This window comes from Ranitomeya imitator, chromosome 4 (genome assembly GCF_032444005.1).
Source record: "Ranitomeya imitator isolate aRanImi1 chromosome 4, aRanImi1.pri, whole genome shotgun sequence".
Lineage (NCBI taxonomy): Eukaryota > Metazoa > Chordata > Amphibia > Anura > Dendrobatidae > Ranitomeya > Ranitomeya imitator.
In genome coordinates, this window is record NC_091285.1 from 666,104,663 (window position 1) to 666,130,015 (window position 25,353).

At 43.6% G+C, this 25,353-nt stretch overlaps 1 protein-coding gene across 1 annotated transcript in view; it reads right to left on the reverse strand.

The window, feature by feature from the left end:
• The window catches only part of KANK2 (KN motif and ankyrin repeat domains 2), a 94,971-nt gene that overhangs the window by 31,673 nt on the left and 37,945 nt on the right, over window positions 1-25,353 (reverse strand). Inside the window, exon 2 of the mRNA XM_069767143.1 lies at window positions 24,303-24,371. The gene's annotated coding sequence lies outside the window, so the exon portion shown is untranslated. The remainder of the gene's footprint in view (window positions 1-24,302; window positions 24,372-25,353) is intronic.

Genomic DNA, 25,353 nt, shown 5'->3' on the forward strand with positions numbered 1-25,353 from the left:
CCTCATCTTAACTTTTTGAGCTCCACTCTCCTGGGCATCCCTCTGTGCACTCTGCTATTCCAGTATTATCCATAGACACAGCACTCTGTCACTACCTCCCCATCTTAGCTCTGCACACTATGCTATTCTCATATAGTCCATACACATAGGTTTCTGTCACTACCTCCTCATCTTATCTCTGTGCACTCTACTAGTCCACACACCTATACCTCTGTCACCACCTCCTTATCTTATCTCTTTGGGCTCTGCTACTCTTGTATTATCTTTACACATAGAGCTACCTCCTAAGCTTACCTCTACTCTGCTATTCCTTTATTATCTGTGCCCTTAGCGCTCTGTCACTACCTCACAATCTTACTTCTGTGCATCCCTATATAGGCTGTACTATATAGGCTGTACACATTGCGCCCCTTTCACTAGCTCCTCATTTCACCTCCTTGGACTCTTCTATTCCTGTATTTTCTCCAGATGTATAGCGGTTGTGCAGCTGTGGCAGGATGGCGGGTTTATTTTTAGCATTGCCCACTCCTCACACCGCCTGACTGTTCATTCTCATTACAAACAAGGAAAATTGAATTTTTCTGCCTGAATTACAGCAAATCGGAAAATCTTGAACACAACGTCCTTGTCTCACAAGGAGATCCTCCTTATCTTTCACCCAGATATCTAGGTCGTTGCCATCTCATCTCATGCCGCCCTGCAGTGTGTCCATCTCTGCTGTGCCAGACCATGGTGCCCCCATAAACCTCCCCTCCCAGAGCAATATAGACCTGGGCCCCATATTATGTGGGCACCGTATGGCACTATTGTTAGAGGCACTGTATGGCAGCACTATATTGGGATGGAATAGAGTGATACTGTTGGACCTCTGCTGTATAGACAGTGTATGGCACTATATGGGCCTATTACACAGGGACTTGGACACTATATGATGCTACTATTCGGGGGGCATTATGGCAATGTTACTATGAAATAAAGGACCTCCAGACATCAGAATGGAGCCCTATCAGTCAGATAGTATCACACATGGTAGGCTTAGATACACTAGTTCAGCGGATAGTGCAACATATGATAGGCTTAGATACACCAGACAGTATCAAACATGAGAAGCTGCGATATAAAGGGCTCAGAGGACAGTATCACAAATAATAAGCCTAGATACCAGGCTCAGAAGTCAGTAACCTGCAGGATAGGTTTAGATACACTTCTCAGCAGACAGGATATGTTTAGGTACATTGGGCTCAGTATATAGTATCTATATATATAATTGTCTAAGGGTTTTTCCGTCTGTCTGTCTGTCTTTCTGTCTGTCTGTCTGTCCTGGAAATCCAACGTCCCTGATTGGTCGATGCCGCCAGGCCTCGACCAATCAGCAACGGGCACAGCGACGATGATGTCATAATGGTTGCCATGGCGACGATGATGTCATAAAGGTCGCCTCGACCAATCAGCGACGGGCACAGTCTGCCGCGAATTCTGGAATCATCATTGTCCATATACTACGGGGACATGCATATTCTAGAATACCCGATGCGTTAGAATCGGGCCACAATCTAGTCACACATAATAAGCTTAGGTACACTGACCCAGTATCAAACACATTAGGCTTAGATATACTGGGTTCAGCAATCAATATTACACAGCATAGGCTCAGATACCCTGACCCAGTATCAAGCATATTAAGCTTAGATACACTGGACTGCAGATGTTACTATACAGGATAGCTTCAGATTAACAGCTCTAGCAGACAGTATCACACTGGATAGGGTTAGATACACGAGACTTAGAAGACACCATCACATATAATAGGCTTAGATACAATTTCTAATTAGACAGTATCACACATAATGGGTTTAGATACACTGAGCTCTGCAGAAGGTATTACACAGGCTAGGTTTAGATGCGCCCAGCTTAGCAGACAGTATCACACATAATTGGCTTAGATACACGGGGTTCTGCAGACAGTATAACAAAGGATAAGTTTAGATACACTGGACTTATTAGGCAGTATCACACATAGCCTGATACACTTGGCCAGTGGACAGTATCAAACATATTAGGCTTAGATACATGATTCAGCAGACAATATTACACAGGATAAACTTAGATACACAGCTCAGCAGATGGTACCACACATAGTAGACTTAGATACACAGCTCAGCAGATGGTACCACACATAGTAGACTTAGATACACAGCTCAGCAGATGGTACCACACATAGTAGACTTAGATACACAGCTCAGCAGATCGTACCACACATAGTAGACTTAGATACACTGCTCAGCAGACGGTACCACACATAGTAGACTTATATACACTTCTCAACAGACGGTACCACACATAGTAGACTTAGATACACTGCTCAGCAGATTGTATCACACATAGATTTAGATGCACTGCTCAGCAGACGGTACCACACATAGTAGACTTATATACACTTCTCAACAGACGGTACCACGCATAGTAGACTTAGATACACAGCTCAGCAGACGGTACCACACATAGTAGACTTAGATACACTGCTCAGCAGACGGTACCACACATCGTAGACTTAGATACACTTCTCAACAGACGGTACCACACATAGTAGACTTAGATACACTGCTCAGCAGACGGTACCACACATAGTAGACTTATATACACTTCTCAACAGACGGTACCACACATAGTAGACTTAGATACACTGCTCAGCAGATTGTATCACACATAGATTTAGATGCACTTCTCAGCAGACGGTACCACACATAGTAGACTTATATACACTTCTCAACAGACGGTACCACACATAGTAGACTTAGATACACTGCTCAGCAGACGGTACCACACATAGTAGACTTAGATACACAGCTCAGCAGACGGTACCACACATAGTAGACTTAGATACACTGCTCAGCAGACGGTACCACACATAGTAGACTTATATACACTTCTCAACAGACGGTACCACACATAGTAGACTTAGATACACTGCTCAGCAGACGGTACCACACATAGTAGACTTATATACACTTCTCAACAGACGGTACCACACATAGTAGACTTAGATACACTGCTCAGCAGATTGTATCACACATAGATTTAGATGCACTTCTCAGCAGACGGTACCACACATAGTAGACTTATATACACTTCTCAACAGACGGTACCACACATAGTAGACTTAGATACACTGCTCAGCAGACGGTACCACACATAGTAGACTTAGATACACTTCTCAACAGAAGGTACCACACATAGTAGACTTAGATACACTGCTCAGCAGACGGTACCACACATAGTAGACTTATATACACTTCTCAACAGACGGTACCACACATCGTAGACTTAGATACACTGCTCAGCAGACGGTACCACACATAGTAGACTTATATACACTTCTCAGCAGACGGTACCACACATCGTAGACTTAGATACACTGCTCAGCAGACGGTACCACACATAGTAGACTTATATACACTTCTCAGCAGACGGTACCACACATCGTAGACTTAGATACACTGCTCAGCAGACGGTACCACACATAGTAGACTTAGATACACTTCTCAACAGAAGGTACCACACATAGTAGACTTAGATACACTGCTCAGCAGACGGTACCACACATAGTAGACTTATATACACTTCTCAACAGACGGTACCACACATCGTAGACTTAGATACACTGCTCAGCAGACGGTACCACACATAGTAGACTTATATACACTTCTCAGCAGACGGTACCACACATCGTAGACTTAGATACACTGCTCAGCAGACGGTACCACACATAGTAGACTTATATACACTTCTCAGCAGACGGTACCACACATCGTAGACTTAGATACACTGCTCAGCAGACGGTACCACACATAGTAGACTTATATACACTTCTCAGCAGACGGTACCACACATAGTAGACTTAGATACACTGCTACACTGATCAGCTGATGGTACCACACATACTAGACTTAGATACACAGCTCTGCAGATGGTACCACACTTAGGTACCCTCGCCCAGTAGATATCCACCAGATTAGGCTTAGAAATCAGCTCAGCCGACAGTATTACGAATATTCGCATAAGATACAGTGGGATCAGAGGACAGTATCACACATGTCAGGCTTAGATACAGTGGCTCAGCAGCACAGTATTGACCACTGATTTTTCATTTTTTTTCAGCAGATGAATGTTACACACGAGTTGCTTTATATAAAAGCCAAGAAGTTGTCCAGATGCCCGGTGGGGTCTTGTGGTGAAGCTTGGGTGGTCTGATGATAGGTGAAGGGAAGTTTTCAAATTACCACTAATTGCAAAGGAAGCCCAGGAAAGCATGTATGATGATCAATCACCGCAGTGTAAACAGCGCCATACCGCGCTCAGATAACACGTGCACTGATTATAATGAACTCTGCAGACACTGCCATAATAGAGAAACTGGAGGCGAGGGGACGGAGAACTCATATAGTGCTTATATAATAGTGCCATATACAGCTCACCTAATACCGCCATATAGTGCTTATATAATACTGCCATATACATCTCGTCTAATACCACCATATAGTGCTTATATAATACTGCCATATAAACCCCACCAAATACCGCCATATAGTGCTTATATAATACTGCCATGTACACCCGATGTAATATTGCCATATAGTGCTTATACAATACTGCCATGTCCACCCCACCTAATACCACCATATAGTGCTTCTATAATACTGCCATGTACACCCCACCTAAGTAATAATAATAATAATAATCATTATTTATATAGCGCCAACATATTCCGCAGCGCTTTACAGTTTAACAGTTTCAAACACAACAGTCATAAGTAACAACGTTAACAATACAATAATTAAAGCGAAATAAGACGACCCTGCTCGTTAGAGCTTACAATCTACAATGAGGAGGGGGAGATACAAAGCACAGGTGTGTATTTACAAAGATGTATTTACAATGATGGTCCAGCCATCTTCAGAGGGTGGGGGATAGATGAAGATGGTGAATGGGCTACACACACACAAACATAACATAACTTTGATTAGGGAATGTGATAGGCCGCTCTGAACAAATGTGTTTTGAGCGAGCGCCTAAAACTATGCAAATTATGGATGGTCCTAATATCTTGGGGTAGAGCATTCCAGAGGATTGGTGCAGCACGGGAGAAGTCTTGAAGTCGGGAGTGGGAGGTATGGATTAGTGCAGAGGTTAATCGAAAGTCATTTGCAGAGCGCAGTGGTCTGTTAGGCCGATAGACAGAAATGAGGGAGGAGATGTATGGGGGTGCCGCACTGTGGAGAGCTTTGTGGGTGAGAACAAGTACTTTGAATTGTATCCTGTAATGAATGGGCAGCCAGTGTAACGACTGGCGAAGAGCGGACGCGTCCGAGTAACGATTAGCCAGATGGACAACCCTGGCTGCTGCATTAAGGATGGACTGGAGAGAGGAAAGTCGAGTGAGGGGGAGGCCAATTAATAGAGCGTTACAGTAGTCCAGGCGGGAGTGGATCAGGGCGACAGTGAGGGTTTTAGCTGTCTCCATGGTGAGAAAAGGGCGGATTCTAGCGATGTTCTTTAGGTGTAAGCGGCACGAGCGGGCAAGAGATTGTATAAGGGAGGTGAAGGAGAGATCGGAGTCAAACATAACACCCAGACAGCGCGCCTGCTGCTGGGGTGTTATTATGGTGCCACCCACGGAGAGGGAAATGTCAGATTTAGGGAGGTTAGTAGATGGTGGGAGCAGAAGAAGTTCAGTTTTGGAGAGGTTGAGTTTCAGATAGAGAGCGGACATGATGTTGGAGACTGCGGACAGACAGTCAGTGGCGTTCTGTAGTACAGCGGGGGTATGGTCAGGGGATGACGTATATAGTTGTATGTCGTCGGCATAAAGATGGTACTGAAAGCCAAATCTGCTGATGGTCTGTCCAATTGGGGCCGTGTAGAGAGAGAACAGAAGGGGGCCAAGGACTGAGCCCTGAGGTACCCCAACAGCGAGAGGAAGAGGAGATGAAGTGGAGCCAGAGAACAGAACACTGAAGGAGCTGTCAGAAAGATAGGAGGAGAACCAGGAGAGAGCAGTGTCCTTAATGCATAGTGACTGGAGCCTAGAGAGAAGGAGACGGTGGTCAACAGTGTCGAAAGCTGCAGAAAGGTCGAGAAGAATGAGCAGAGAGTGGTCACCATTACGTTTTGCTGTCAGAAGGTCATTGGTCACTTTGATGAGTGCAGTTTCTGTCGAATGTAGGGGGCGGAAACCGGACTGTGACGGGTCTAGGAGGGAGTGAGTGGAGAGGTAACGGGTAAGGCGGGAGTATATCAGGCGCTCCAAGAGTTTAGAGATGAAGGGGAGATTGGAGACCGGAGATTGGAGACCGGTCTAAGATCACCATATAGTGATTATATAATACTGCCATGTACACCACACCTTATACTGCCATGTAGTGATTATATAATACTGCCATATACCAGGGGTGTCAAACTGCATTCCTCGAGGGCTGCAAACAGGTCATGTTTTCAGGATTTCCTTGTGCTGCACAGGTGATAATTTAATCACCTACACACATAATGATTACAGCACCTTGTGCAATGCTAAGGAGATCTTGAAAACACTCATGGTTTGAGGCCCTCAAGGAATGCAGTTTGACACCGCTGCCATATACACTCCACCTAATACCACCATATAATGCTTCAATAATACTGCCATGTACACCCCACCTAATACCACCATATAGTGCTTCTATAATACTGCCATGTACACCCCACCTAATACCACCATATATACCGCTTATATAATACTGCCATGTACACCCTACCTAATACCACCATCAGAGACAGTTTTGGTCAACAACTCCCAGAGCCCTTCCTCTCGACTTCCCAGCCCTCCACCTCCAAAACCAACTTCTCCACCATTACAGAAGATCGACTCTCCACTTGACCTGATCCCATCCCACTTCATCCCAAACCTCACCACAGTCTTCATCCCAACTCTAACCCATCTCTTCAACCTATCACTAACAACTGGTGTTTTCCCCTCCAGCTTTAAACATGCCTCCATCACACCTATCCTCAAAAAGCCCTCTCTTGACCCATCCCCTGTATCTAGCTATCGCCCTATATCACTTCTCCCCTATGCCTCCAAACTACTGGAACATCACGTCCATCTTGAACTGTCCTCCCATCTATCTTCCTGCTCCCTCTTCGACCACTTACAATCAGGCTTCCGGTCACACCACTCCACTGAAACTGCCCTAACTAAGGTCACCAATGACCTCTTAACCGCCAAGAGCAAGCGACACTACTGTCCTCCTCCTCGACCTGTCAGCTGCCTTTGACACAGTGGACCTATTACTACAGATCATCTCATCCCTTGGCATCACAGACTTGGCCCTATCCTGGATCTCATCATACCTAACAGACCGGACATTCAGCATCTTCCACTCACACACCACCTCCTCACCTTGCCCCATATCCGTCGGAGTCCCACAAGGTTCAGTCCTTGGGCCCCTGCTCTTCTCCATTTACACCTTTGGCCTGGGACAGCTCATAGAATCTCATGGCTTTCAATATCACCTCTATGCTGATGACACAGATCTACATCTCTGGACCAGATATCACCTCCCTACTAACCAGAATCCCTCAATGTCTGTCCACTATTTCATCCTTCTTCTCCGCTAGATTTCTGAAACTTAACATGGACAAAACAGAATTCATCATCTTTCCCCATCTCACGCGACCCCCCCAACGAACCTATCCATTACAGTAAATGGCTGCCCACTCTCCCCAGTCCCACAAGCTCGCAGTCTCGGGGTAATCCTTGACGCTAATCTCTCCTTCAAACTACATATCCAAGTCCTTTCCACTTCCTGCCGACTTCAACTCAAAAATATTTCACAAATCCGTACATTCCTCAACCAAGAATCTGCAAAAACCCTAGTCCATGCCCTCATCATATCTCACCTCGACTACTGTAACCTCCTGCTCTGTGGCCTCCCCTCGAACACTCTCGCACCCCTCCAATCTATTCTAAACTCTGCTGCCCGACTAATCCACCTGTCCCCCCGCTATTCCCCGGCTTCTCCCCTCTGTCAATCCCTTCACTGGCTCCCCATTGCCCAGAGACTCCAGTATAAAAGCCTAACTATGGCGTACAAAGCCATCCACAACCTGTCTCCTCCATACATCTGTGACCTCGTCTCCCAATACTTACCTACACGCACCCTCCGATCCTCACAAGATCTCCTTCTCTACTCCCCTCTTATCTCCTCTTCCCACAATTGTATACAAGATTTCTCTCGCGCATCACCCCTACTCTGGAATTCTCTACCACAACACATCAGACTCTCGCCTACCATCGAAACCTTCAAAAAGAGCCTGAAGACCCAACTCTTCCGACAAGCCTACAACCTGCAGTAACCACCGATCAACCAAACCGCTGCATGACCAGCTCTACCCTCACCTACCGTATTCTCACCCATCCCTTGTAGATTGTGAGCCTTCGCGGGCAGGGTCCTCTCTCCTCCTGTACCAGTTATGACTTGTATTGTTTAAGATTATTGTACCTGTTTTTATTATGTATACCCCTCCTCACATGTAAAGCGCCATGGAATAAATGGCGCTATAACAATAAATAATAATAATAATAATACCACCATATAGTGCTCATATAATACTGCCATGTACACCACACCTAATACCACCATATAGTGTTTATATAATACTGCCATGCACACCCCGCCTAATACCACCATATAGTGCTTCTATAATACTGCCATGTACACCCCACCTAATACCACTATATAGTGCTTATATAATACTGCCTTGTACACCCCACCTCATACCACCATATAGTGCTCATATAATACTGCCTTGTACACTCCACCTAATACCACAAAACAGTGTTAAGATAATAATGTCATATACACCCCACCTAATACTGCCAACCTAATCCTATTTCCAGCCTACAGAATAATGCTAGATTGTGCTAATGCAGCCATATAATCCCCACCTAATACTACTATATAGTGCAAATATAATACTACTATGTATTGCCTACAGAATACAGCTAGATATTGCTAATATTATCGTATACACCCCACATAATACTACTATATAGTGCTATATTCAGCTCTCAGAATGCCGCTAGGTAATGCCAACACGCCATATACACTGTACAGTGCCAACATACTACTGCTATGTCCATTCCACAGAATACCGCTAGATAGCAGTATTAGCACTATGTTCACCCCCTAATATTACCATATAGTGCCAATATAATACTGCTATATCCAGTCCTCAGAATACTACAAGATAGTGTTAATTCTTCAGTATACACACCACCTACTACTACCATATAGTGCCAAGATAGTACTGCTATATCCTGCCGACATAATAAGACTAAACAGTGCTAAACTAATACTGTCATATACATCACGTTAAAACCTAATATTAGCATATAATGTCTAGATATTACGGATATATCCTGCCAACAAAATACTGCTAGATGGTGCCAACACTGCCATATATACCCCACCTAATAATACCATATTATGCCAGGAGAGCACCGCTATATTACGTCCATAGAATACAGCTAGATAGTGCTAACATGCCATACACACCATACAGTGCCAACATAATACTGCTATGTCCATTCCATAGATTCTCATACTGCCATATACACCCCACCTAACACTATAATACAATGCTAAGATAATACCGCCATATACAACCCACCTAATACCACTAAGTATTGCCAAAATAATTTGCACACAAATAATTCTGCCTGAAAAAGCCCACATAATACCGCCATTAAATTCCAAGATAATATTGCCAAATACCATGATAGTGGCACAGCTATCCAATATACAGCACTGCCCACCACACAATACATACAATATTCATTAGTGCCGCCACATATGTAAGATGAGCAAGTAATAATGGTCACTGAGACCATGACAGGAACATATCCTGGAAACATTGTGGAGCTGAAGAACAGCTGTATGGGAAAAAGTAACCCACGAAAGTGATGCTGTGCAAATGCTATGGGCGTAATAACCGCTAATGACAGGAACGTTCTGCCTAATTACAGGATTATATCAGCATTTATTAGCCGCGCTGAGATCATATCAAGTGTCTGCTCATGTAGAAAATCTCTGCAAACCAATGACAAGTTATGTCCAAACCCGCAACCTCCAGCTCAGAGATTCTCCACTCTAAGGGGAGATCCTCTATATTAGTGACTTTAATTTCTGAATAGAGGGCAGTATTATAGTAGTTATATTCTTGTACATAGAGGCAGTATTATAGTAGTTATATTCTTGTACATAGGAGTATTATAGTAATTATATTCTTGTACATAGAAGTATTATAGTAGTTATATTCTTGTACATAGGGGCAGTATTATAGTAGTTATATTCTTGTACATAGAGGCAGTATTATAGTAGTTATATTCTTGTACATAAGGGCAGTATTATAGTAATTATATTCTTGTACATAGGAGCAGTATTATAGTAGTTATATTCCTGTACATAGGGGCAGTATTATAGTAGTTATATTCTTGTACATAGGGGCAGTATTATAGTAGTTATATTCTTGTACATAGGGGGCAGTATTATAGTAGTTATATTGTTGTACATAGAAGCAATATTATAATAGTTACCGTATATTCTTGTACATAAGGGCAGTATTATAGTAATTATATTCTTGTACATAGGAGCAGTATTATAGTAGTTACCTTCTTGTATATAGGAGCAGTATTATAGTAATTATATTCTTGTACATAGAAGTTTTATAGTAGTTATATCCTTGTACATAGGGGCAGTATTATAGTAGTTATATTCTTGTACATAGGGGGCAGTATTATAGTAGTTATATCCTTGTACATAGGGGGCAGTATTATAGTAGTTATATTCTTGTACATAGGGGCAGTATTATAGTAGTTATATTCTTGTACATACAGTTGTGACCAAAAGTATTGACACCCCTGCAATTCTGTCAGATAATACTCAGTTTCTTCCTGAAGATACGACCTGGCCGTGATCGTTGGTAAGTCGTTGTGTGGTCGCTGGAGAGCTGTCACACAGACAGCTTTCCAGCGACCAACGATGCCGAAGTCCCCGGGTAACCAGGGTAAACATCGGCTTACTAAACGCAGGGCCGCGCTTAGTAACCCGATGTTTACCCTGGTTACCATTGTAAAAGTAAAAAAAAAAAAAACACTACATACTCACATTCCGTTGTCTGTCACGTCCCCCGACGTCAGCTTCCCGCACTAACTGTGTCAGCGCCGGCCATAAAGCAGAGCACAGCGGTGACGCCTCTGCTTTACGGCCGGCCGGCGCTGACACAGTCAGTGCGGGAAGCTGACGCTGGGGGACGTGACAGACAACGGAATGTGAGTATGTAGTGTTTTTTTTTTTTTTACTTTTACAATGGTAACCAGGGTAAACATCGGGTTACTAAGCGCGGCCCTGCGCTTAGTAACCCGATATTTACCCTGGTTACCAGTGAACACATCGCTGGATCGGCGTCACACACGCCGATTCAGCGATGACAGCGGGTGATCAGCGACCAAGAAAAAGGTCCTGATCACTCCCAGCGACCAACGATCTCCCAGCAGGGGCCTGATCGTTGGTCGCTGTCACACATAACGATTTCGTTAAGGATATCGTTGCTACGTCACAAAAAGCAACGATATCGTTAACGAAATCGTTATGTGTGAAGGTACCTTTACCTGTGGCACCTAACAGGTGTTGGCAATAACTAAATCACACTTGCAGCCAGTTGACATGGATTAAAGTTGACTCAACCTCTGTCCTGTGTCCTTGTGTGTACCACATTGAGCATGGAGAAAAGAAAGAAGACCAAAGACTGTCTGAGGGCTTGAGAAACCAAATTGTGAGGAAGCATGAGCAATCTCAAGGCTACAAGTCCATCTCCAAAGACCTGAATGTTCCTGTGTCTACCGTGTGCAGTGTCATCAAGAAGTTTAAAGCCCATGGCACTGTGGCTAACCTCCCTAGATGTGGACAGAAAAGAAAAATTGACAAGAGATTTCAACGCAAGATTGTGCGGATGTTGGATAAATAACCTCGACTAACATCCAAACAAGTTCAAGCTGCCCTGCAGTCCGAGGCTACAACAGTGTCAACCCGTACTATCCGTCGGCATCTGAATGAAAAGGGACTGTATGGTAGGAGACCCAGGAAGACCCCACTTCTTACCCCGAGACATAAAAAAGCCAGGCTGGAGTTTGCCAAAACTTACCTGAAAAAGCCTAAAACGTTTTGGAAGAATGTTCTCTGGTCAGATGAGACAAAAGTAGAGGTATTTGGGCAAAGGCATCAACATAGAGTTTACAGGAGAAAAAAAGAGGCATTCAAAGAAAAGAACACGGTCCCTACAGTCAAACATGGCGGAGGTTCCCTGATGTTTTGGGGTTGCTTTGCTGCCTCTGGCACTGGACTGCTTGACCGTGTGCATGGCATTATGAAGTCTGAAGACTACCAACAAATTTTGCAGCATAATGTAGGGCCCAGTGTGAGAAAGCTGGGTCTCCCTCAGAGGTCATGGGTCTTCCAGCAGGACAATGACCCAAAACACACTTCAAAAAGCACTAGAAAATGGTTTGAGAGAAAGCACTGGAGACTTCTAAGGTGGCCAGCAATGAGTCCAGACCTGAATCCCATAGAATACCTGTGGAGAGATCTAAAAACGGCAGTTTGGAGAAGGCACCCTTCAAATATCAGGGACCTGGAGCAGTTTGCCAAAGAAGAATGGTCTAAAATTCCAGCAGAGCATTGAAAGAAACTCATTGATGGTTACCGGAAGCGATTGGTCGCAGTTATTTTGGCTAAAGGTTGTGCAACCAAGTATTAGGCTGAGGGTGCCAATACTTTTGTCTGGCCCATTTCTGGATTTTTGTGTGAAATGATCAATGTTTTGCTTTTTGCTTCATTCTCTTTTGTGTTTTTTCATTTAAGACAAATTAAATGAAGATAATAATACCAAATAATTTGTGTTTGCAATCATTTTCAGGAAGAAACGGAGTATTATCTGACAGAATTGCAGGGGTGTCAATACTTTTGGCCACAACTGTAGGGGCAGTATTATAGTAGTTATATTCTTGTACATAGGGACAGTATTATAGTAGTTATATTCTTGTACATAGGGGCAGTATTATAGTAGTTATATTCTTGTACATAGGAGCAGTATTATAGTAGTTATATTCTTGTACATAGGAGCAGTATTATAGTAGTTATATTGTTGTACATAGGGACAGTATTATAGTAGTTATATTCTTGTACATAGGGGCAGTATTATAGTAGTTATATTCTTGTACATAGGGGCAGTATTATAGTAGTTATATTGTTGTACATAGGGACAGTATTATAGTAGTTATATTCTTGTACATAGGGGCAGTATTATAGTAGTTATATTCTTGTACATAGGGACAGTATTATAGTAGTTATATTCTTGTACATAGGGGCAGTATTATAGTAGTTATATTCTTGTACATAGGGACAGTATTATAGTAGTTATATTCTTGTACATAGGGGCAGTATTATAGTAGTTATATTCTTGTACATAGGGACAGTATTATAGTAGTTATATTCTTGTACATAGGGGCAGTATTATAGTAGTTATATTCTTGTACATAGGAGCAGTATTATAGTAGTTATATTCTTGTACATAGGAGCAGTATTATAGTAGTTATATTCTTGTACATAGGGGGCAGTATTCTAGTAGTTATATTCTTGTACATAGGGGCAGTATTATAGTAGTTATATTCTTGTACATAGGGACAGTATTATAGTAGTTATATTCTTGTACATAGGGGCAGTATTATAGTAGTTATATTCTTGTACATAGGAGCAGTATTATAGTAGTTATATTCTTGTACATAGGAGCAGTATTATAGTAGTTATATTGTTGTACATAGGGACAGTATTATAGTAGTTATATTCTTGTACATAGGGGCAGTATTATAGTAGTTATATTCTTGTACATAGGGGCAGTATTATAGTAGTTATATTGTTGTACATAGGGACAGTATTATAGTAGTTATATTCTTGTACATAGGGGCAGTATTATAGTAGTTATATTCTTGTACATAGGGACAGTATTATAGTAGGTATATTCTTGTACATAGGGGCAGTATTATAGTAGTTATATTCTTGTACATAGGGACAGTATTATAGTAGTTATATTCTTGTACATAGGGGCAGTATTATAGTAGTTATATTCTTGTACATAGGGACAGTATTATAGTAGTTATATTCTTGTACATAGGGGCAGTATTATAGTAGTTATATTCTTGTACATAGGAGCAGTATTATAGTAGTTATATTCTTGTACATAGGAGCAGTATTATAGTAGCTATATTCTTGTACATAGGGGGCAGTATTCTAGTAGTTATATTCTTGTACATAGGAGCAGTATTATAATAGTTATACTCTTGTACATAGGGGGCAGTATTATACTAGATACATTCTTGTACATAGATATTTACATTATTATTGCTATAACTACATAAATAGTGACTCTGATAGGCTTGAAAATACAACATTATATATATATATATATATATATATATATATATATATATATATATATATATATATATATATATATATATATATATATACAGTTAGGGCCAGAAATATTTGGACAGTGACACAATTTTCGCGAGTTGGGCTCTGCATGCCACCACATTGGATTTGAAATGAAACCTCTACAACAGAATTCAAGTGCAGATTGTAACGTTTAATTTGAAGGGTTGAACAAAAATATCTGATAGAAAATGTAGGAATTGTACACATTTCTTTACAAACACTCCACATTTTAGGAGGTCAAAAGTAATTGGACAAATAAACATAACCCAAACAAAATATTTTTATTTTCAATATTTTGTTGCAAATCCTTTGGAGGCAATCACTGCCTTAAGTCTGGAACCCATGGACATCACCAAACGCTGGGTTTCCTCCTTCTTAATGCTTTGCCAGGCCTTTACAGCCGCAGCCTTCAGGTCTTGCTTGTTTGTGGGTCTTTCCGTCTTAAGTCTGGATTTGAGCAAGTGAAATGCATGCTCAATTGGGTTTAGATCTGGAGATTGACTGGGCCATTGCAGAATGTTCCACTTTTTGGCACTCATGAACTCCTGGGTAGCTTTGGCTGTATGCTTGGGGTCATTGTCCATCTGTATTATGAAGCGCCGTCCAATCAACTTTGCAGCATTTGGCTGAATCTGGGCTGAAAGTATATCCCGGTACACTTCAGAATTCATCCGGCTACTCTTGTCTGCTCTTATGTCATCAATAAACACAAGTGACCCAGTGCCATTGAAAGCCATGCATGCCCATGCCATCACGTTGCCTCCACCATGTTTTACAGAGGATGTGGTGTGCCTTGGATCATGTGCCGTTCCCTTTCTTCTCCAAACTTTTTTCTTCCCATCATTCTGGTACAGGTTGATCTTTGTCTCATCTGTCCATAGAATACTTTTCCAGAACTGAGCTGGCTTCTTGAGGTGTTTTTCTGCAAATTTAACTCTGGCCTGTCTATTTTTGCTATTGATGAATGGTTTGCATCTAGATGTGAACCCTTTGTATTTACTGTCATGGAGCCTTCTCTTTACTGTTGACTTATAGACAGATACACCTACTTCACTGAGAGTGTTCTGGACTTCAGTTGATGTTGTGAACAGGTTCTTCTTCACCAAATTAAGTATGCGGCGATCATCCACCACTGTTGTCATCCGTGGACGCCCAGGCCTTTTTGAGTTCCCAAGCTCACCAGTCAATTCCTTTTTTCTCAGAATGTACCCAACTGTTGATTTTGCTACTCCAAGCATGTCTGCTATCTCTCTGATGGATTTTTCTTTTTTTTCAGCCTCAGGATGTTCTGCTTCACCTCAATTGAGAGTTCCTTTGACCGCATGTTGTCTGCTCACAGCAACAGCTTCCAAATGCAAAACCACACACCTGGAATCCACCCCTGACCTTTTAACTACTTCATTGATTACAGGTTAACGAGGGAGACGCCTTCAAAGTTAATTGCAGCCCTTAGAGTCCATTGTCCAATTACTTTTGGTCCCTTGAAAAAGAGGACGCTATGCATTACAGAGCTATGATTCCTAAACCCTTTCTCCGATTTGGATGTGGAAACTATCATATTGCAGCTGGGAGTGTGCACTTTCAGCCCATATTATATATATTATATATATAATTGTATTTCTGAACATGTTTTTGTAAACAGCTAAAATAACAAAACTTGTGTCACTGTCCAAATATTTCTGGCCCTAACTGTATATATATATATATATATATATATATATATATATATATATATTCCTTATTTCAGCATAATGCTACTATCGGGTCCATAGAAGTGAAATTAATCTACCTCCTGACCCCTCTGCCTGTACCAGCCCGGAGTCTCTTCTCCCCATGCCAGCCCCCTCTCTCCCATCCCGTCCCCTTATATGGAATTAATTTTCTCTATAAATAAACATTTCTAACCCACTCTGGTTACTGCCTGGATTCCCGCCATTTCCGCCTCTTCTCATCACAGCCCCAGGGGAAAAAGTCAGGTCAGGGGAGACCAGGGACGTCCCTTATAGGACTGAAATCCTTGTAATTACAGGACAGATCCAAGAAGAGAATTAGTCGGGAAAGCTGAAATGAAACCTGAAGGCATAAGGAATATCGTGCTCGTAATTAATAGGCGCAGGGAGACTCAGATCATGACATGAGAAATGGGGCACTTACTATGGGATCGCCCTCCATAACGTGGTGGGTTTTAACCACCCTGTCCTCCTGATGATTGCACTATTTAATCACTATGTGGCGGTATTATTAGGGGCATTGTATGGCCCTAGTACTTTTTCTCTGCAAAGCGCTTTAGTGAATGTTTTATATGGTAGTGCAATGTGTGTAATGTACGATCCTTTTTATTGGCACTGTATGGCAGCATTATTTACACCCAATATGGCTTTGTAATGATTAACTCCTTATAACGGCACAATATTAGGGCATTGTCTGGGGAGTAAAAAGACATGGCTTTAAAGGAAGAGGATTTTTGTGAATACTGTCATTTATAGCTTATAACTGGAGAGTTGTGATGTCACGTGCGCCATATAACATGTTGGAATGTTCCGAATTAGAGCGAGTGAAGAATAACACAATGGACGTGTTCATCAGCTAAATGTCATAACAGGAGCTGCCATCTACTTTATCCTTGTCCTGGAAAGTAAATGTAGCAGGCAGCAAGTGAACACATGACTCTATCTGACATCTGCTTATTACCGGGTTAAAAAGGGTGAAATTTGCACTGAAAAACCATTGGTTTATTTACTGTAGCTGCCAGATGGCACTGTGTCGGTAATAATGCCATCTGGTGGCAGTTTCAGTTGTCTCTGAGCTACAGGGTGGAGACTAGCTGATATAATGTCTCACACATACAGCACGCAGAGATTTGAGGAGTTCCCTACACAGAGTCGTTATGTAGCATATGTTCAGAAACAGTACTGAGCATTGTGGCTGTGAATCCAGCACTGGAATAAAGTAAAACATTTACCAAAAAGCATACCTGTTGTTTGTTGCTGGTGACTTTGAGAATAAGCATCATATATGTACAAAAACTTTATTTCTGGTCATGGTATAGCTTGTATCTACCTGTAGTTGTCACCTAAGTTTACAATTGTCGGTGAGCAAGTGGGTGCAAACTAGCTGCTATATTGTCTTCCATATACAGCACAGAGAGAATTTAAGGATTCCCTATTTCCTGTCTTCATGTAGCACATGTTTAGAAATAGCAGGAAGGAGGACATTATACAGCAGTACTGAGCAGTGTAGCTGTGAATACAACAGTGAGTTGAGAGATAGCACTTACTAGAAAGCAGAAACACTGTTTTAGATGTAAGGAATAATTGCACTCGATAACTTGGTGGGTTTTACCACCCTTCCCTCACCATGCTCCACATGTTAGACAAACATAACTATGTATTATTTAAGTACTATATGATGGCATTATGGGGCATAGTATGGTCTTAGTAATTTTTCGCTGTATAGCACTTTATTGAAAGCATTCTATGGTATTATACAGCTGTACTGAGCATGGTAGCTGTGAATCCAACTCTGTGGTGAGGTAAAACACTTACCAGAAATCATACCTGTTCGTGCAGATAATTTTTCTGAATAAGATGCCACGTGTGTGTACACATAAAGAATAACCTTATTTTTGTTCATCATATAGCTTCTATCTGCATTTGTTATCAGGCTCTAATTTTGAGCAAGTGGGTGGAGATTGGCTGCTAAAATGTCTCCCATATACAACCCACAGAGACTTGAGACACTCCTGGTCTCCTGCTTTATATAGCACATGTTCATGAACAACAACATGAAAGATGTTATACAGCAATACTGAGCAGTGTAGCTGTGAATACAACACTAGGATGAGATGTAACACTTACTAGAAAGCAGCAACACCATTTTAGATGTAAAGAATAATTGCATTGACTACAAAAAGGGAATAAAGTTGATGTTTGGTTTGGACATTATTAGGGCATGTGTTATGTAGCTAACATACTTTAACCTCAATCCCTATTATCTAAGGATAAAAGCAGCATTCTTACAAAAAAAAAATGAGTGACCGAATAGGCAAAAGGACCCAACACTATTATAAAAGTAAATTACCAGAAAAACGGTAAATGACTTCAATGGCTCATAATTACTAGTGAACAGAGGATGAAGCTTCTGGGCCCTAATGCAATATCTGCAACGGGGCCCACTCTGGCTTGTACCATTTATAATGCTGATATCTTCTTATGTAGCAGAGGGTCAATGGGGCCCTTCTTGTGAGGGGAAATTATGGAGAGGAGTTTTTGTGGGGGATATTATGGAGGGGAGCTGTGGGGGGAGAAATTACGGAGAGGAGATGTGTGGTGGAATGTTAAGAAGAGGAGCTGTGGGGGAAATATAATGGAGAGGAGCTGTGTGTGGAGATATTATGGAGAAATGCTGTGTGTGGTGACATTATGGAGAGGAGCTGTGTGTGGTGACATTATGCAGGGGAGCTGTGCATGGAGATATTATGGAGAGAAGCTGTGTGTGTGGGAGATGATATTAAGGAGAGGAGATGTGTGGGGGGATATTATGAAGAGGAGATGTGGGGGAATATGACAAAGAGGAGCTGTGTGGGGGATATTATAGAGAGGAGCTGTGTGGGGGATATTATGGAGAGGAGCTGTGTGTGGTGACATTATGGAGAGGAGCTGTGTGTGGTGACATTATGGAGGGGAGCTGTGCATGGAGATATTATGGAGAGAAGCTGTGTGTGTGGGAAGAGATATTAAGGAGAGGAGATGTGTGGCGGGTAATATTATGAAGAGGAGCTGTGGGGGAATATGACAAAGAGGAGCTGTGTGGGGGATATTATGGAGATGAGCTGTGTGGGGGATATTATGGAGAGGAGCTGTGTGGGGGATATTATGGAGAGGAGCTGTTTGGGGGGATATTTTGTAGAGAAGCTGTTTGGGGAGGATATTATAGAGAGGAGCTAGGCATGGAGATACTATGGAGAGAAGCTGTGTGTGTGTGTGGGGGGGGTGATATTAAGGAGCGGAGCTGTGTGGGGGGTAATTTTATGAAGAGGATCTGTGGGGGAATATGCCAAAGTGGAGCTGTGTGGGGGATATTATGTAGATGAGCTGTGTGGGGGGATATTATGGAGAGGAGCTGTTTGGGGGGATATTATGGTGAGGAGCTGTGAGGGGGATATTGTGGAGAGGTGCTGAGCACGGAGATATTATGGAGAGAAGCTGTGTGTGGGAGGGTGATATTAAGGAGAGGAGCTGTGTGGGGGGGATATTATGAAGAGGAGCTGTGTGGGGGAATATGACAAAGAGGAGATGTGTGTGGGGATATTATGGAGAGGAGCTGTGTGGGGTGACATTATGGGAGGAGCTGTGTGGGGGATATTATGGAGAGGAGCTGTGGGGCATATTATGGAGAGGAGCTGTGTGGGGGATATTATGGGGAGGAGCTGTGTGGGGGGATATTATGGAGCGGAGCCGTGTGGGGGGATATTATGGAGCGGAGCTGTATGGGGGATATTATGGAGCGGAGCTGTGTGGGGGATATTATGGGGAGGAGCTGTGTGGGGGGATATTATGGAGTGGAGCTGTGTGGGGTGATATTATGGAGAGGGGCTGTGTGGGGGGATATTATGGAGTGGAGCTGTGTGGGGTGATATTATGGAGAGGAGCTGTGTGGGGGGACATTATGGAGAGGAGCTGTGTGGGGGGATATTATGGGGAGGAGCTGTGTGGGGGGATATTATGGAGTGGAGCTGTGTGGGGGGATATTATGGAGAGGAGCTGTGTGGGGGATATTATGGGGAGGAGCTGTGTGGGGGGATATTATGGAGAGGAGCTGTGTGTGGGGATATTATGGGGAGGAGCTGTGTGGGGGATATTATGGAGAGGAGCTGTGTTGGGGATATTATGGGGAGGAGCTGTGTGGGGGGATATTATGGAGAGGAGCTGTGTGGGAGGATATTATGGAGAGGAGCTGTGTGGGGTAATATTATGGAGAGGAGCTGTGTGGGGGATATTATGGGGAGGAGCTGTGTGGGGGATATTATGGAGTGGAGCTGTGTGGGGTAATATTAATGAGAGGAGCTGTGTGGGGGATATTATGGGGAGGAGCTGTGTGGTGGGATATTATGGAGTGGAGCTGTGTGGGGGGATATTATGGAGAGGAGCTGTGTGGGGGTGACTTTGGGACATTACGGGAGGAGCTGTGAGGGTGGCAATATATCAGAGAGAAGCTGTATAGGGGCGACATTATGGAGACAGGCAGTGTTTGGGGACATTACTTAAAGGGTCAATATGGGAGTGACATTATGGAGAGGAGCAGAGTGTGGGAGAATACTATGGAGAGGAGCAGTGTGGGGGAATATAATAGAGAGGAGCAGTGTGGGGGAATATTATGGAGAAGGGCAGTGTGGGAGGGATATTATGGAGAAGGGCAGTGTGGGAGGGATATTATGGAGAAGGGCAGTGTGGGAGGGATATTTTGTGCAGGAAGCACAGTAAGGGGCAATTATTTATTCAGGGATGCAGCATGGGCGATATCTTTATTTATGGGGCAGGATAATTATATTTTTATGGGCACCGTGTCCGGATGTGCTGCTGGAGACAGAGAAGATGGAAGTCTGCAGAGATGAGCTCTGGGCATGAAATCTCATCATGACATCTGTATTAGATGCAGACAAAAGGGATGGGAACTATCAGAGAAGATGTCATTTATAAGGTACCTGGATTGAAATGTTTATTTGTGATCCTTCCTGCATCTCATCAGTGCTGTGGTTCCTCAGGGTCCACAGTCTGGTTATGACTGGTAACAACAACTCCCAGTATCTCCATACCATTGTTAAAGTCATACTGGGAGTTGCAGGTTTACCAAATAAAGTGTATATGAGGCTGACCTGAAACAGCAATTGATAACTGTACTAAGCTTCGTGACGTATTCATGTACTGACAGTGGTTTTGACACTGCTTTTATGCACTGATGGTGGTTCTGGCACTGCTTTCATGTACTGATGGTGGTTCTGGCACTGCTTTCATGTACTGATGGTGGTTCTGGCACTGCTTTTATGTACTGATGGTGGTTCTGGCACTGCTTTCATGTACTGGTAGTGGTACTGCTCATGTAGCAATCTGTGCTGGGCTTCATGTTAAAGCAAAAAAATCCTAAAACATTACTCAAAACTTGGTTCTGCAGATGTATTCATGTAAATACCACTTAAAAAATGTTGGCAGCCCTTCGGATTGGTTCCGTAGGACAATGTGGCTTCTAGTCCAAAAAATGTTGTGCACCCCTGCTCTAATATGTTATTGGGACAAGTAGAGGATATTATCAATGAATTGGGCTCATGGGCTCTATTTGATAAAATGGGAGTCCTGTGATAAATGCCAAATGAATGAATATGGAGCAGTGATCCATGCAGTTATGATACGTCAAAACTCACTGAGAATATTTTTCGATATTTAGATGTCGCTAAAACGTAAAAACAATTCACGCTGCAGGGAAGTATAGACACAACATGTACACACCCCGAGAGGTTAAGAATGTGGCCCCCAGAACCCTCATTCGTCCTCAGTGACAGAGAGCAGACTCCGCACTTCCCTCCTCCTGGCATGAGATTACAGAGGAAACCAGTAGTTGGGGAGGAATGACATCTCCCAGGGCCCCTCACTCCCTGACACATTCCAGCCCGGGGTTCAGATCCATCTTAATCCCTAGATGGAGGCAGAGGAAGGTCACCCCAAGGCTGGGCTTATAGGGCTGTGGGATGCGAGACTACGGCAGAAAACATGGGGGTCAGCATCAAGTCATTCCCGATCACTGAGGGGATTTACAACCCAAACGTCCAAGAGGCAGGACTGATCCTACTGGAGCAATATCTGGGGGGTTACTTGTAGCACTGGGGTCCTGAAACAGGTTGGGTCACCTCTGCCCAGTCTGTATGTTCTTCCCATAATGCTCATTATGCTCAGATGTACTAACTTTCCAAACTTTAGTGTGAAAGTGGGTGATAGGAGTCTGCTCCTCCCACCACATGGTGAGAAGTCAGGAGGGAGGAGCTATGTGATATGGAGTCTGCTCCTCCCACCACAGGGTGATAAGTCAGGAGGGAGAAGCTATGTGATATGGAGTCTGCTCCTCCCACCACAGGGTGATATAGTCAGGAGGGAGGAGCTATGCGATATGGAGTCTGCTCCTCCCACCACAGGGTGATACAGTCAGGAGGGAGGAGCTATGTGGCAGGGAGTCAGCTCCTCCCACCATAGTGTGGCAAGATCAGGAGGGAGGAGCTATGTGACATATAGTCTGCTCCTCCCACCACAAGGTGACACAGTCAGGAGGGAGGAGCTATGTGACAAGGAGTCTACTCCCATCACAGGGTGACAGACAGGAGGGAGAAGCTATGTGACATGAAGTCTGCTTCTCCCATCACAGGGTGGCACAGTCAGGAGGGAGGAGCTATGTGACATGGAGTCTGCTTCTCCCACCACAGAGTGACACAGTCAGGAGGGAGGAGCTATGTGACATGAAGTCTGCTCTGTTATGGACCTGGTGGTTAGGAGCACCCGGCATGACCTGATAGTTAAACTCACACAGGACAAGCTCTGGGATGTGGGAGCTCTGCTGACCGCAGGCCCTAATCCTATCACAACAACTAGAAATAGCCGTGGAGCGTTCCTGACACTCCCTAGACGCCTCTTCACAGCCTAAGAGCTAGCTAGCCCTAGAGATAGAAAATAAAGCCTACCTTGCCTCAGAGAAATTCCCCAAAGGAAAAGGCAGCCCCCCACATATATTGACTGTGAGTAAAGATGAAAGTCACAAACGCAGAAATGAAACAGGTTTCAGCAAAGGGAGGCCAGACTTACTAAACAGACAGAGGATAGGAAAGGTATCTTTGCGGTCAGCACAAAAAACTACAAAAGACCACGCAGAGTGTGCAAAAAGACCTCCGCACCGACTAACGGTGCGGAGATGCCACTCTGCATCCCAGAGTTTCCAGCTAGCAAGACAAAATCATGATAACCAGCTGGACAAGGAAACAATGAACAAATAATAACTATCAGGAACTTAGCTTCTGCTGGAGAAGACAGGTCACCAGAAAGATCCAAGAGCGAACTGAACCAATGCAGGAACATTGACAGCTGGCATGGAGTAACGATCTGAGTGGAGTTAAATAGAGCAGCCAACCAAAGGATAAACCACGTCACCTGTATAAGGAACCTCAGAAGCAGCAGCTTCACTCACAGCCACCAGAGGGAGTCCATGGACAGAACTCGCCGAAGTACCATTCACGACCATAGGAGGGAGTTCGACAACAGAATTCACAACACTGCTCCTCCCATCACAGGGTGGAACAGTCAGGAGGGAGGAGCTATGTGACATGGAGTCTGCTCCTCCCACCACATGGTGATAGGAGGGAGGAGCCATGTGACAAGGAGTCTGCTCCTCCCACCACAGGGTGATAGGAGGGAGGAGCCATGTGACAAGGAGTCTGCTCCTCCCACCACAGGGTGATAGGAGGGAGGAGCCATGTGACAAGGAGTCTGCTCCTCCCACCACATGGTGATCGGAGGGAGGAGCCATGTGACAAGGAGTCTGCTCCTCCCACCACATGGTGATAGGAGGGAGGAGCCATGTGACAAGGAGTCTGCTCCTCCCACCACAGGGTGATAGAAGGGAGGAGCCATGTGACAAGGAGTCTATCCAGCCCCCTTCACATGAAAAAGTGATACTGACCTTATATATAGCATGTAAACATTAAACATCCACTATGTGAGTGTGCAGATCACGTCATCTTCCAGTTATCTGAAAAAAAGGGGAGAAATAAATATCATGAACATTATGTAGGCGAGTTGGAGAAACATTTTCAACTAAAAATTCTAACTTCCATCTAGTATCACTAGATGACTGAATCTCAGGTAAATGAGACTGAGCTGCAATACCGCGTTTAGCCTCTGTGGAGAATATGGCGCTGCCCACCAGTTGGTCAGGGTTACTGGGAGTCAGATGTAACACTGATGTCCTGCGCTGAGGCCGTCAATATGGAAACCCCTTTAAGAATCAAAATCCTGCTATAAGAACACAACTGTATAACCAGTGCACCGTACATCGACTCACCCACGTAGTGCCTGTGCCTGACACCCTATAAAGGTTGTCACCTTCGTAAGGGTGGTAGTTCCAGTACCTAATGTTCTCACAGAAATACAGGCTGTGACCCATTAATGAGGCTACAGATGCCACTGCCACATGTATTATTAGTATTATGATTATTATTAGTAGGAGAAACTGGAAAGACAATAAGACTATTTTAACCCACTGGTCTCCAGCTTTACATGAGTTATTAGGCAGAGGTTGGAGACGGCCCAGGAACACAAAGAGCCATTTATATCTTGAGGACCCCCGTGGCGACTAATGAAGAATGGAACTTAGTGGGGGGCTTTATGCATTATTATTATTTATTATTATAGCGCCATTTATTCCATGGCGCTTTACATGTGAGGAGGGGTATACATAATAAAAACAAGTACAATAATCTTGAACAATACAAGTCATAACTGGTACAGGAGGAGAGAGGACCCTGCCCATGAGGGCTCACAATCTACAAGGGATGGGTGAGAATACGGTAGGTGAGGGTAGAGCTGGTCATGCAGTGGTTTGGTCGATCGGTGGTTACTGCAGGTTGTAGGCTTGTCGTAAGAGGTGGGTCTTCGGGTTCTTTTTGAAGGTTTCGATGGTAGGTGAGAGTCTGATATGTTGTGGTAGAGAGTTCCAGAGTAGGGGTGATACG